Source organism: Lissotriton helveticus, chromosome 7 (genome assembly GCF_964261635.1).
Source record: "Lissotriton helveticus chromosome 7, aLisHel1.1, whole genome shotgun sequence".
Lineage (NCBI taxonomy): Eukaryota > Metazoa > Chordata > Amphibia > Caudata > Salamandridae > Lissotriton > Lissotriton helveticus.
Window position 1 is genome coordinate 817118848 of NC_136068.1, and position 15457 is coordinate 817134304.

General features: G+C 47.8%; 1 protein-coding gene across 1 annotated transcript in view; it reads right to left on the reverse strand.

The window, feature by feature from the left end:
- JADE2 (jade family PHD finger 2) overlaps positions 1-15457 on the reverse strand; it is an 874388-nt gene that overhangs the window by 786258 nt on the left and 72673 nt on the right. The gene's annotated exons all lie outside the window — the stretch shown is intronic.

The window sequence follows — 15457 nt, forward strand, 5'->3', positions numbered from 1 at the left end:
GCTCAAGGTGTAAGGCCTTGGCAGCCCTCATCAACACCACTGAATAAGCTGCCCCCTCCTCCGTAGCCACGGTAGGAGGCGAGACAAAGCCAGGGTTGGGGGAGTTATCCAGACCACTGGCGTCACCCAAGTCACCTGTCCAGTCCACATCGTACTGACACTCGCGGGTCAGAGGGTCCTCAGACCCCTCCCACTCCTCTCCGCAATCTACATCCTCACCATATTCGGAGTCAACAATGTAGACCGGCTCCCCGGGGTCAACAGGCCCCATCGGCGTCGGACTCGGCGTCGGGCGACGCCGGTTCGACTCCACGGCCGGAGTCGGAGAGGGAATGGGGGCGGCGCCGGAGACCCGGCGCCGCGCGTTGCCCTGATGGAATCGGCGCCGGAGAGGCCGGTTGACCAGCCGGCGTCGACCCTGAAGGTCCCTGCGGCGCCGGGGCCGGAGCCGTCGGCGACGTCGGGGCCGGAGCACCCGACGGCGTCGAGGCAGGAGCACCCGAACCGCTAGGACCCCCGGACGGGACCACCGGGCCCGCAGGCGCCGTAGGCCCCGTCGGAGGAGACAGTGCCCTCATGGCCATGAGGAACGCCTCTATCTCCTCGGGCGACGCGCCCTGCCCAGGGACCGCAGGGTATGGAGCAGGCCGCGTCGGCGACTCACGCGGAGCCGCGGGGGTGGGGCCACCCGAACCCCCGGCCGCATCGCGCGAGCGTCGGGGGGAGTCGGGGGTACGATGACGACGCCCCGACTTCTTGTGCTTCCTACCTGAGGAACCAGAGGAATGGTGACGACTCCCGGAGCGCTCGTGACGGCTCCGCGACCGCTCCCTCGATCGCTCCCTAGACCTACGTCCGGACCGGGACCGCTCTCGACGCGGGGCCGACACCCGGAGCTCGAGTAGCTTGCGGGACCGCTCCCGTCTAGCTTTATTCGTCAAGGCCCGGCAATCGACGCAGGCGTCCACGTCGTGGTCCGGGCCCAGGCACCGGAGGCAGAGGCGGTGATGGTCCGTGACCGACATCGTGCGGTCACAGCCGTCACAATTCTTAAAACCGGGCATCCTACCGGCACCTTAGAGTAACAGGAAAGATTCAAAAAATTTTGGTCAAAGACCGGAGTACTGCTCTTCGGATCTGCGCTAACTGGCGCGGAAAAAAGAAGAACTGACGTCAGCGCGCGGAGGCGGCGTCTATATACTCCAGCGACGTCATCACGGCGCACGGCGCCGACGACGGACGCGGAGCCGCAGGAGACGCCTGCAGACGACGCCTACCGACGCGCAAGGGTACTGCTACGCAAAAGTTTCCGGATCCAGACTGACGCCTGGGGATATTCTAAGGTAAGGAATCTAATACTAACCTGTTTCTTTCAGATTGAGGAGTGCAGGTTTGCCTTTGTAGCGGTTGATGTGTACTCTAGGTAGTTGTCTGTGTTGTTCATGAAAGAGATTACCACCAAAGCCACTATTGTAGAGCTACAGAAAATGTTCCAGGAAGAAGAGACTTCCTCTGTCCTTATCACTGATAATGGGACACAATTCGTTTCTCAGGACATGGAAAATGTTCTCAAAGTGAATGGGATTAATCACCATTGAACTGCATTTTACAACCCTCAAGGAAATGGCATTGTGGAAAGGGCTAACAGAATGGTGAAGGGAGGAATCCAGATGGCTGTGGTTGCAGGTCTAGATGAGGCAGTGCAAGACTTAGTCTGGGCCTATTGCACTACTGAACAGGAGACAACATCCAAATCTCCTTTTTGAAGTCATGAGGGGTGGATTTCCAGGAACCAAGATGTTACCCTCTTGGGTGAAAGAATGGGTGGCTAGATGGGGTGCTCAAACCACTGAGGTAGCGAAAGATTTGGATTCTAGAGGAGCAGTCATTGAAGGTGACTGGGTGAAGATTAGGACTGGACGCATTGGGAAAAATCTATCCAAATTTAAAGGCCCATATAAAGTGTTACATGCGTTTCTGTTTTATGAAGTGTTGGAGAATGGGGAGCGTTGGAATCGACGCAGAGTAGCTCTGTATCAAAGGGGAGGAGAGTGTGTTGTGAAGGAGGAGAATTGCAGTGGTTACATGTTAATGAAAGACGGGGAGTTTGGTTTGAGAGCCCGGTCATCTTTGATGGGTAGTAGAGAGGGTTGTGAAACTTCTGTCTGTGGTGCATATGGACAGTACCACTGTCAGGGAACCGAATAGGTGTGTAGCTGTGAGTGGTGTTCGAGATCGCAGACCTCCTGTTTATTTAAAAGATTTTGTATGTTAAGATGATGAACCAGGTTGCAATGTACAGCATTTGCATTACGCTGGTGTTTGTACCTCAACAAGTATTGCTGCCCTGCCCTGTCCTTTTTAGGGGGAGAGGGCGCCAGTGGTGTCCAGTCACAGTGAGAACAGAGCCACTGAGTGTCTTTAAAAGGTACACGGCACAGCTCTCAAGACAAGACAACGGTACCACCACTCCAGCAGCTGCAGCACAGAGCTGTGACTCTTGAGTCTTTGTAATTGGAAATAATAGAGGTTTTAAACCACCTGCTGCCTGATTCCTTGCATGTCCAGGAGTTTTCCATCAACAATAAAGATGTCAAGATAACTGATGATTAATATTCCTGCCTGAGCGACATCGGTGTTTTGTTTTGTGGCAGAACATCCATTCTCCGCGGTGGTAAGAACCTTGTCCACCGTAGGATTGCGGTGGACAAGGTTCTTACCACCGCGGAGAACGGCTACGAGGGCTGCATTTATTCATATATTGGCGGCCTCACACTATCTTTCTATGAAGATCCATGGATATGAATACTTGGAGATCATTCACAAGGATTGAGGAGCACATAAAAGACACTTAGGATAGACAAGGAGTAGAGCAGTCTATCTCGCTTTGGAGCAAGAGTGTTTTGGCCCTGAGGAGAACCCTGCTAACCAATAGGGTGATAGGACCTTTGGGCATTCACTGTGGGGAAATGTGACTTAGTGACTTAGTGACGCATAATAGATTTCCCGTGCCTGTCATGTATGATTGCAGGTACATATGATGGATGCAACCATATGGTTTGATGTGAGACTACCATGAGATTCTAATCTGGAACCCCAAAAGCCCTGAAGAAGTTGCCTGAAATTCCTTATGGGCAACGAAACATGTCGGCGTAATTGATTATGGTTTGATTGGAACCATTTTTAATCTGGGAAGCTAGTAGCACCAAATAAAGTTAGTTATAGCTAGATAGCTTCACTAAGTTTTAGTTGTGATGATTCTCGGTTCATATCCTCGCGGGGTCCAGTGTGCATACATATAATTAGCATGTTATGACACTTGGGTCTTGATTTTTTCCTGATTTCATGGTTTTGAGGTTGTTTGTTAAATACACAGAGACAATTTTCTTTGAACAGAAAGGTGGTAACCGAAGATGATAAGTGGACTTGCTGACGAGTACCAGCTAGCAGTCCCCTTGGTGTTACGACCGTGAGATGCCTCCTTTCCTTCCAAACCTTTTTCCTGCACATTTGGGTGGATTGTCTATGATGGTATAAATATTTTTAGAATTTGGATACACCACAGCTTAGGGACTTAATTAAGTCCGCGAGGGAGTTACAAAGTGTAGGAGGACCCCTCTGTTGCTGGATATACAGCTTTGGGTGTATTATCTTATGATCAGGCCTATTGTTGTTTGATAATACGTTGAGTGGGGGGCGGCCTGATCATTTCTTCCCCCTTTAGCTCCTATTGTTTGGATGGTTAAATGGTGGCTAAACAAGAGAACATGTGGGAAAACAAAGGCTAATTTAAAAAACAAGGGAAGGAAGGGAGATCAAGGGGGTTAATAGGGGGTTAGGCGGGCCATGGGGGTAATCGCTCTGTCTGTGAATGGCATTTAAGGGATGAGGGGACTACTATCCAGTCCATGTGTTGGGGGATCCGCTCGAGGGTTGTCACTGGAGTATGGTAAGAGAGAGTCCTCAAAGTGTTGGAGGGCACGCAGTCTAGGGGGAGTGTAGCAAGCATTTTCTGTTTGGGAAAGCTGGTGGATATGGGGTTGCCAGGAATGTGTGAATTTGGTGTCCGTGTGGGTAAGGCAAGCTGTCAGTAATTCCATTGCCATGACATGCCAAAGGTGCAAGAACCATGTAGAAATTGGATGGGGAGATGTTGTCTTCCATATGAGTCCAATGGATTGTCTTGCTACTCCCAGCATCTGCGTGATGAGGCATCAATCGGAATGTGTCATGGCTACGAGTTGGGTTGGTCTTATACCAAGCATGGTTATCAAGGGAGAGTTTGGTGTAGGGAATCCCACTGTGTCTTTGATATGGCTTAGGACCTCTGTCCAAAACGTTGCCAGGAGCGGACAAGACCACCAGATATGTATGGAGTCGACTATCTCTGTGTGGCATCTCCAGCAGATAGGGGAGAGTGTGGGGAGCATTTTCTGCAATCGTGCAGCGGTATAATACCAACGCGTCATTAGTTTGTATGCTGATTCACGATGGGGGAATGCTCCTGTAAATTCTGGGGATGTTGCTCCATAGTTGTTCCCAATTTTGTGGCGTCACCTCTTCCCCAGTGTCATTCACCCACTGCTTCTGATAAGTGTGGAGTTGGTTTGGTTGTGAGTGTTATAGTACCTTGTATGTACAGGATATAAGGCCACGGGTGCCCTCAAAGGCTCGGGCTAGAGATTCACAGAAGGGTGAGTGGTCTAGTGACTTCTAGAATATATTCGGGGCTAGCAACCAGTAGTGAAGCTGGTAGTACTGTATTCTGTCGGATTCAGTGAAGTGGAAAGATTGTTTGCATTGTTCAAAAGTTTTTAAAGTGTCTCCTTCAAAGAGGGCCGGGATTCTCCCTGACTCCAGAATGTAAATACGTGTGGCTGTAAAGCCGGTGGGAACATGGGGTTACAGGCAATAGGCGTGTTGGGAGAGGGAAAGGTTGTCAGGCCTCTGGGAATTGTAATCTTGTCTCAGATGTCCAGTACTGTCCTCGTGGGGATTGCTATATATGCACTACGAGGTTGCGCCATTCTAGAGAGCCAGGGCAGATCCCACAGGGGCCTGCATGTGACTGCTCGGTACGTGTGGAACCAGTATTTTTCGCTTTCGCGAACCACCCACTTAGATTTATATTGGAGGTGAGATGCACAATAATATTCCAAAAGATTAGGGCAAGCAAGGCAGCCGCCGTCCCGGGGCAGCAGAAGCAATTTATTTGAAAATAGGGGGCAACCTTTGCCCCATATGAAGGAGATTGAATCGCGTTGAAGGCTTTGAATGTCTACTTGAGGGATGGGTGTGGGCAGGATTTGGAATAGGTAGAGTATTTTAGGTAGGAGTGTCATTTTAACCTCGTTGAGGCGGCCCAACCAGGAGATTGGGAGTTTTTTCCAGCAGTGTAGTTCTTCCTGGACTTCCCGTCTGCATGTCGGCCAATTGGCCTGAGTCCAGGAGGAGAGTGACGGTGTCAAATTGAGACCTAGGTATCGAATTGAGTTTCCCGATGTAAGACCAATGTAAGGGGGTGAGAGATTGAAGACCTTGTATCTCCAGGGCAGGGAGGGTAAGATTTAGGGTATGGGACTTGGACATGTTGATCTTAAAACCTGAAGCTAGTTCAAAAGAGTGAAGGAGGGAGGCTGGCGCCGGAATGGAAGTAGCAGGGGCGGTGAGTGAGAGTATGAGATCATCTGCAAACAGAGACACTTTGTGGTCGTAAGATTCAAATGGGATGCCCATTACAGTTGGCGACTGGCGTATAGCAATAGCTAGAGGTTCCACTGCTAGAGCGAAAAGAAGAGGGGAAAGTGGGCATCCCTGTCTGGTACCTCTGTGTACCAAGATTGGGGGTGTGAGTTGTCCATTGATGCGGAACCGTGCTGTGGAAGAGGTTTAGGGAGCCATTAGTTTTGAGATCATTGCCGGCCCTAAACCTATCTTGTGTAGTACTGCATGCGGAAATTGCCAGTTGACGCAGTCAAAGGCTTTCTTTGCGTCAAGGAACACCAGACAACCTGGGATATCTCGCCTTTGGACTTTTTCAATGAGGTGAACTTTTGTCTGCTCCCTGACGGTGTCGGATAAATCCAACCTGATCCGGGTCGATCAGTCCCGTAAGATGAGGCTCAAGACGATTCGCCAATATTTTAGAGTAGAGCTTGGCGTCCGTGTTAAGTAGAGCAAAAGGACGATAGGAGGTACAAACAGATGGGTCTTTCCCAGTTTTGGGAATAAGAACCACCTCTGCTTCCGACCTCGTGTGGGTAAGCACCATTGTTTCAGAAAAAGTATTAAAGAGATGGAGGAGGTGGTCTTGGATCTGGGGGAGGAAAGTGCGATAGAAGGCGGCCAGGAGGCCATCTGGGCACAGAGTTTTGCCTGTCGGAAGTTGTTTTAACGCCCGATGTAGCTCTTTTAAGGTGATTGGGTCGTCTAGTAGCTTCGATTGTTGGGGATTAATGGGTTCCCAGGGACATGCGCTGAGGAAGGAAGCAATCTCTTCAGGTGCATGAGTAGTGGCGGTGTGGAGTTCTTAATAAAATTTAAAGAAAGCTTATCCTTTGTATCGTTCAGTCGTAGCCTATGAATGCTAAGATCTCTTGGTGAATCTCAGCTAAATCTACTAGATCCTGTAGTATGTGGGGCGGAAGGCACCATCTGGGGGGGATACGAGTGCTGGTACTGGACTCGTCCCCTCAGCAATACAGGCTGGCGGCAGGAGGCAGCGTAGGGGATGCCAATGCGGGGAGAGGGAGAGAGACAAGACCGAGGCCGCATCCAGGACCAGGTGTAGGATATGTGCAGACAGGCCCCGGTCACTTCTCTCTGAGACACTCCCTGGGGCATCGACCAGGCCGGAAGAACCTCCACGCTGGGCCCAGCACTCCCCTAGCACTGGCGGAAGAGTCAGATGTGCAGTCCCCGGAGAGGCCGACTAAGGTCCCAGCAAGGTGGCGGGGGGAGACCCATCGAGTAGACCCTGCGACCAATCCCTGTCAACGCAAGTGAAAGAATCCGACTCGCAGTCCCAAGCAAGGCCCACAGAAGGCCCAGCAAGGAGGGGGGATGGAATACCCCACTGCGCGAACCCCACAGCCGATCTCCCTCACCTCCTCGGGTGAGTCTTCTTGACAGCGTGGGCTGGCAGTGGCAAGTAGGGGGAAGGGCGCCGGGTCGGAGATCAAAGAGTAGGGGAGGCCGATGCCAGGTTCGGAAAGAGCGTAGGCTGGCCCCGGGCACTTCCCTACAGGGAGTCCATGGGAGTACCAACGCCCGGAGCCTCTCTGTAATGCTAATGCTGGATCGCGGGTCCGGCGATCTCCAGAGCAGCCGCCCCCAATTCCATCGGCTAGGGCACCCACCTTCCAAGGAGGGGCCAAAGGTTGAAGCATACCACCTACCAGGTGGGTGAGGGCCATACCCATTGTATTCCTTCTCATACACAATAGGCAGTCAGTTTTGTTGTGTTCATATGATTAACCATGGAGGATGTACTGGCTATGCCTTCAAAGCCTCCAAACTCCATTGTGTTTGATGTAAGAAATTGTAAGCAACTTTATTTTCAAACAACCTGACGTCCAAGCAATCCTGAGTTAACACTTAAGGCTGTGACCGGCTGATGAGAAAGGTGGGTAGGGCAGTGACAGACAGTATTACATAAAGCAGACTTCTGCCACTGATCAGTCTCCTTGAATCGGCAGAGACATGAGGCAGAGCTTTAGGCACCAGTTAATAGTGGCTATTGGCACAGGGCCCCATCAGTAACTTATGATTGGGGCCTGCTAAATCTGGCCTGCCCTCCCAAAGAATAAGAGGGGAAAGCAATGATGTCCCTCTAATGTGTGCCCAAGAAGATGTAACAGAGTACAAGACAGCTTGGGAAGATGACCCTTTCACCTCCAGATTCTTCCGACCTGCTTTCTGAAAGAACAAATGCGTTAGGTTCATTAGCATGTCAGCAGGCTGCCAGGGTGACATAGAGTGTCACCATTATCACTTTAAACAAATACGCTAGAAACAAACGTTTGTATCCTTTTTAAACACAACCCAACCAGGCGTATCTTCCCTTTGTTTTAAAATACTGCCAATGTGTCATTTTAAAACAGCTAACTAAATATGTGTAAAAGATATGTATAATTTCACCATAGAGAAACTGGGATTTTCAAAGTTCTTTTAATAACCATGTGTAATAATTTCCAACTTATTTGGCGTTTCTGTATATCGCTCTCACTCAAGGATGTGCTCCAGTGCCCTGACAGAATACTAACACAATCCTAAACTTCAGAATCTTGGATGGAAAGCCACAGGTGTGAACAATGGTGCATCTTAAACTTTCACACATGCATGCATTTGACATAACATCAATAATATTCATTTGATAAGATGTCCATGTAGAAATAACATAAGGGTCCGCACCTTGATAAAGCAATCTTTTCATTCCTCACTCTGTGTCACTGTACGTAAGGTATTAAAGAATATTTACAATTGCACACTTTTTTAAATGTGAGCTTTTGAATCGTTTGAGCATCATTACTGCTTTACTGACACACATCAAGTCAATAGATATGAATGTCGCGTTTGTAGATGAACGGGTTTATTGAATAAAGGCTGGGGAGCCGGCTGGAACACATCAGGCGTCATCGTGCACCTTGCATTTGTGGACTCACTGCACTTGTTTTATTTTTGGATACTATGGTGCAAACCAAAATGGATATAATGGAATAATATACATGTTTCTTTTTTCAATAAACATTGCCCATAACTGGATTAGCTGAATTGCTCAAGCTCTACATTTAGACAATGACTACATATTTCACTATGACCCTTGGATTAAAATTACATCTTGAATCCTATGCTTATAGTATGCATATCTAGCAAAGTTTCTATGTCTGCTTTGACTACAACGCAGACCCATTCAACTGCCACCGCTGTGACATCCCCTCCTCTGATTAGGCAACCACATTGCATAAGGCCAGCGAAATTTAGACCCCCACTGAATTTTGGGTATTGTTCTGTGCGGTCTGGGTTCTAGGTATGGTAGCATGGGTGCTTTACACAATGAATACTTTAGAATTTTTTTTATATATCAGAACATTGGCAAAGCGTAGATGATTCTGGATCTTTTCAATTGAAAATCATGCACATGGTCTCATGTAGCTCATACGACCTTGCATGCGACCCACCATTAATTTGATGAACCTGGCTCTCGTGGTTGTGGCTTAATGGAGGACCACGCAGCACATCTGCAATAAAGAAGTGTTAAGGCTAAATGAAGAACACCCATGTTTATGGGAGTCGTCCTCCCCTTGTCTCTTCCCACTCCTACATTGGCAAGGAGGAGCATGCAATGTTAAAATAGTAACTGTGGGAAGAAGGTATTAGACTTTACCATGAGCATGGAAATCCTGGTCTTTAAGGCAACGGGGTGCCTCCAGAAACATTTTAAATTTGGAAAGGTGAGCAGAATATAGAGGGCTGTATTTGGAATCTGCACTCCGGTCTCTGCTTTTGAAGAACAGTTGAAATGAATGTAATAGGTCAGGATTCAAATGTTACAGATGTTTGCCCTAATTGTGACTGGCTTTGACACCCGGCGGGCGGTGCGAAGCTCGTCATGGCCTGCGCCGCGTTGAGGCCTAGCGGAGTAGCGGCCTAAATTACATCGAGCCCCGAAGCGGGTGACGGGATCCTCCCTCCGTCTTCTCCCGGAGGTGCCCCTGACGCTGGAGTGACCTTGGCGGAGACATGCGAAAATAGCGGTGAGCGACGGCGATAGCTTGGGGGGGATGCGGGATTGTGACGGAGGTGGCTTGCAAGCTTGGGTCTGGACGCCTCTGTCCCCCCCCGCGGAGTGACTTACGCACCTCAGCGACGCGTTGGAGTCACGCGTGGGAGCGGTGCGGGGAGTCTGCTGCAGCCCCTGGTCGAGGCGGCTGGTGCTCTTTGTGATCCGGGCAGTGCGACGGCCCGTGTGCCCTCTTCTCCGGCCTGCCCTGGGAGCGTTACGTGTGGGGACGATCGTCTGGCTCTGCTGCCTGGCTCGTGGTGCCCCCGACGTCCTGGGGGGATCTGGTGTGTTGCTCCTCATGATAGACAGCGGGGGGGCGAGAACTCTCTGGCTACTGCTGCGCCCTCCCTGCATGCCTGACGCACCGGGTCGGGGGCACTGGAGACCTTGAGGTGCGATGGCTGCCATCTTACACCCTACTCGCCCTACACGCGCAGGATAGCCTCTGGACGCCCCGCTGAACGACTCGATCTTCTGCCCCGTGACACGGCCTGACCATTGGGCTCTCTACGGGACGTGGCCCTGCGGGTGCCGGTGCACGCATCCTTGCGCCTGGTCCCCTCCATGGTGTTGCTGTCCGGTGGCAGTGCCTGCAGCTGGTCTTGTGGTCTTCTGATGTTGATGCAGTGGGGGCTGGCCCTGGCGATTTGCACAGGAGCATCTGACGCATGCTGGTAGACTCTATTTACCTGTGTGCTTATATATTGGGCCCCTCGGACTGGGGTGCCCTCATACCCTTGCGCTGACGGGAGGGCTGGCCCTGCAGAGGGTGTGTTGGTGGCGCTGGGAACGACCTACTGTCATGTATTCCTATAGGTTCTGAATCGATCCCCCTATTCCTGACCCTATTCTGGTTAAACTAACTATCAAGTTAACTAACAGTCAGCCCATGAGGCAAGAAAAGCCCCCATGATGCAGATACCGTTATCTGACGCAGTCACACTACGGCACAGGAACGTGTTATCTGATTAGGTCATAACGCTTGAGATCTAATTAGACAAGCGACATTCCTCCAGCCCCTGATAAGGCATACGACGTTCTCATAACAAATCAAACCTATGACAACCTGGAAAATCCGTGAGGCCATTGTTTTGATTTCACAGAGAACTTCAGTAAAAGAATGTGCTAACAAGCAAGTCGTATGACATCTTTATTGACGCATCTATGTCCATCCTTACGTCAATCCCGGCACCTTTAAGGTATAAATATTGCCGATCTTGCCCTATGCAAACACACGCGTGGTGACGAGACGGAGCAGCCATACTTGCCGAAGCCCAGAAGCAGAGCAGACCCCGCTGGCAGCAGCCCCGCCTTCCTGACGCGCTGAGAGACGCGCTGCTATCTCCTGCCGAGAGACCCAGCACCGGCGCTTTCGGGCAGCCCTCGCAGGCAGCCTGGAATATCGAGACCAGAGAAAGAGATACCATTCCTCATTCATCCTAACTTCCAGGTACAGAACTGAATAACCCCTCACAGAGAATTCTTTAGTTATTCACTTGGCAAAAACAAACTTAACTTAAACTGTAACTTTCTATTCCCGCCCACGCATTAGACTTAGGTCAGGTACACGGGGTAGGCGTATTTAGAAACACCAGTTGAGTACGTTTAGTCAAATGTATATGTGTATGTAAATATATTTTAATCATTTTAAACATCATATGGCTCAGAAACCATATCAATGTTTTACAGTATTATTTTATACTATTGCTTTTAATGTATGCACTTTACTTAACTATAAGTATTGCAATAATATCGATCCATTTCTCTTGTACGAGAAAAGAGACTGATCAATAAATAACACCTTTTTATTGAACACGCCCGTCTCTTCCTTTTCTCTACAATCTGATGAGACTAAGAATGCACGTACTGACTGAGTAAAATAATTGCCTTGTGCTCACACGACTCTGGAGATACACTCTTGATTAGGGGAGAGCAAAGTTGTCATGTTCTATGGTTGTCAGAAACTAAATCCCTTCTTGTCTAATCAGGGGAGTTAATTCTTTCCTGAACATTCGAGAAAGTTTCTAGCGAACTCTGAGCTACGCTGGCAAACCCAAAACTTTAAGTCTAGTATCGACAGTAGTAGACCTAGTTAACGTCTGGCCTAGGCCTTTACTGCTGTAGGTATTATTCCAATGCGCAGAGCCTATTGGGAAGATAGGAACTACTCTACATGGCGCCCAACGCGTTTGGAAAGGGCGATAAAACTAACGTAAGACATTTAGAGTAACTCAGTCGTGCTTTCTCACTCAGACCCCTTTTCCCAAATACTCCAAAGACGTCTGGAGTGGGTGAAAGGTAATATCCTCCAAAACCTCGCAGGAGGGAACTCCTATGTAAGGTTCTTGGTATAGTCAACGTTGAAGGATAAACTGTTCCAAAATATTGTGCATCTAATCTTTGTTCCATTAAGAAACCTGATCTGCAAACAAACATAATACCATCCTGTCGGTAAAATGGGAGACAGTGATGAAGAAAGAGAGGCAGTTAGATTAGCAGCTGAAATAGTAGCAGCTGATACTGCAGCACTAGATGCGGACGGGGATATAATACTCATCCCGGTCGCCAAAAGGAAATCTATAACCTTAAAACTTATACAAAATGGACTGACACCTAGAGGTGGCACAGTCATATTCGTAATTGAGGCACACGAATATCGGCAGACAGAGGTATACTATACATGGATACATTTTCCAGCAGCAAATGCTGTAACAAAGTACTTCCACTATTACAAAATAGAGGTTCCACCCGACATTTACACTCCTTTCGAGGAGGTGGAAGTACCACTCAAATTCCAAGAGCATTTGCTCTTATTTGATGGCGCCCTAATACATAACAATCACATTACAAGGCTCGGTCCTTTAGGTAGACCAGGAGCAACGTGGCCGGTCTTAGCCGGATACACCCCACACCCAGACATCGAAGGGATGTCTACTGGAGAGCTGTTAATACAGCTAAAACAATTACTAAAAATTCATAGACAATTAGTCCAGTATGTAATGCGGACTTCAACAATTCAGCCAGCGATTAAACTTCCACAGCTGACCCCTCACCAGGGGAACACAAATAAAATCACACCACAGAACATCCAATCCTGCCTAGGTAAAGTTCCGGCTAAACGGGAACAAATACCATTCTGGTTGGCACAGAAAATCACCCAAATAGAGGCGGTGTTTCCTGACACCACCCCGCTAGAAAAACACAGGATTCTGACTATATGTCTCCCAATGGGAATCGCACCACACATAGAGGACTGTGACACTTGGGGTACAGTCTTTGCTTCAATCTACACAAAAACGCACGGTGTTCCATCCATTTCGGTAATACCAGATGTGCTAAAACAAATTCAAGATGAATACGGTCCAGAACTAGCTTTAACTCTTGGTATGAAATTACTGAAAGACTTCAAGCAGGTCTCGGCTATATTATTAGCCAACATAAAAGGTGAAGCAGCAAACGTGGCGATCCGCCAGAGGTTAAAAGAGACAGATATAGCAGACCAACCAGCTGAAATTGCCAGAATCATAGAAAAATCTTATGAAGAACTAGGTAGAGATAGTTTAGGTGGAATACCAGTAAAACCGCAACTGACTGAAAGTCCAGAAAAAATATTTTTTAATAATAATTCACCAAAAAAGAACTGGGATGGAAACAAACAATCCAATCCAAAAGAAAAGAAATTCCAGTCCCGAGGAAGGTCTCCTAGGCAAAGGGAGAAATCTCCGAACCAGAGACACAGGTCACCCCAGAGTGACCCCTCTGGGAAAAGATATAACCTTAGAAATAGGGATAATATTAAAAAACCTGATAGATATCAAGACATTGATACACGTCCCTCTCAATCTTTTCAGACTTCCTCGCAGAAATCTGAAAGAAGAGGACGATCAGAACAAAGAGAAGAGCACGCCAAGTCCAAAGACAAGGAACGTGCTCAACAAAAAAAGAAATTACAATTTCCAAAAAAGAAGGTAGCCAGTATCAAGGTAGTTAACAATGCCGAGAATACTGAGGACACAACTGAAAAACGGAGAGTGGGCTCAGACAATGCTAGACAGCGCAGCAGAAGTGAGCATAGCTCGCAAAGTCCTTATGAATCATCTGGAGACAGTGGACACGAATGAATATCTTCAAGTGGAAACTGCAGACACCAGAGTTAGCAAACCCCACAAGATATACGAGATAACATTACGTATAGAGGGAGATAAGACTAGGAAAATAAGGGGACTATTTTGGGATAACCTCTCCAAGGGCTATGACATCCTTCTAGCTGAAAAAGACTGGCCACCAGAGTTTGTCAGGGAGTGCCCTCATGGCGAAGAAGTAATTATGCCTGCCTTCTCGAATCAAATCCCGATTCATAAAAAATACACACTTGCTAGAAAGTGGGCAGTGGCCTTAGCACCTGCTTTATATAAAAATCATGTAGGATGGGATGAGGATTCTCCTCCTCACAAAATCCAGTTAAAATCACAACCTACTGCACAAAGGCAGTACCCAATTAAGCAAGAAGCTAAAAAACAGGTAAATGAAATACTAGATCAGCTAGAATACCAGGGGGTGATTGAAACTTGCACCTCACAAATGAACAATCCTTTGTTTCCGGTCTCCAAACCAGACAATTCATATCGTCTAGTTTTGGATTACCGACACCTTAACACATGTTGCAAAACTTTTGCAGTGCAAAACTCACATAGTGCTGCACTAATGAATAACATAGTGCGCAAAAAATACAAAACAACCTTGGACATCTCCAATGGATTCTTTTGTCAAAACATAGCACCAGAGAGCAGATATTTAACTGCATTCTCAGTAAATGGCACTCAAAAGCAATTCTGTCGGTTAGCCCAGGGGTACAAGAACAGCCCGGGGGTATTCTCAGCGAGAGTAACAGAATTACTACAACTATATGATAATGAAGCATTATCTTATGTCGATGACATTTACTTAACAGATGATGACTTGGATACTCACTTGAAAAGAGTGAACACCATAATACTTGGGTTCGCAGCAGAGGGTTACAAATTCAACTTTAAAAAGTCCAGAATTGCCCATCTGACAGTCCTGTTCTTAGGATATGAGTTATCAAGTGAAGGTAAAAGCCTGGCAGACAATTTCCTAGAGAAATGTGCCGTAATCCAAGCTCCTAAAACACTAAAAAACCTACAGTTAATTCTAGGCTTCCTAAATTTCGGAAGAACATACATTGCAAATTACGCAGAAAGGGTCAAACCCCTTTATGATCTAATTAAACCAGACTTTAAAAGATCCAATTGGACTCAAACACACACAGAAATTTTGAGATCCTTACAAACAGACATGCTAATTAAAACAAAATTAGAAACACGTGATAACACACGCAATCTTGTGATTCGAGTCATCCCAGGGAGATGCGGATTCACATACCTGACCTCTAATGAGGGAGAAAAGGTACCAATTGCATTCAAATCACACTTGTATACAGAAGCTGAACAGAAATTCAGTAATACAGAAAAAATCATTCGTGCAGTTCAAACCGCAATAGCTAGAGAAAAAGACATAGCTGACGGTAGACATATCACAGTCAGAATCAGCCTTTGAGGCACTAACAACACCGTGTAATTTACCAACAACAACATTGAATCCGGAATGGATACAATGGGTGAATTCAATCACAACGGACAAAGTATACTACTA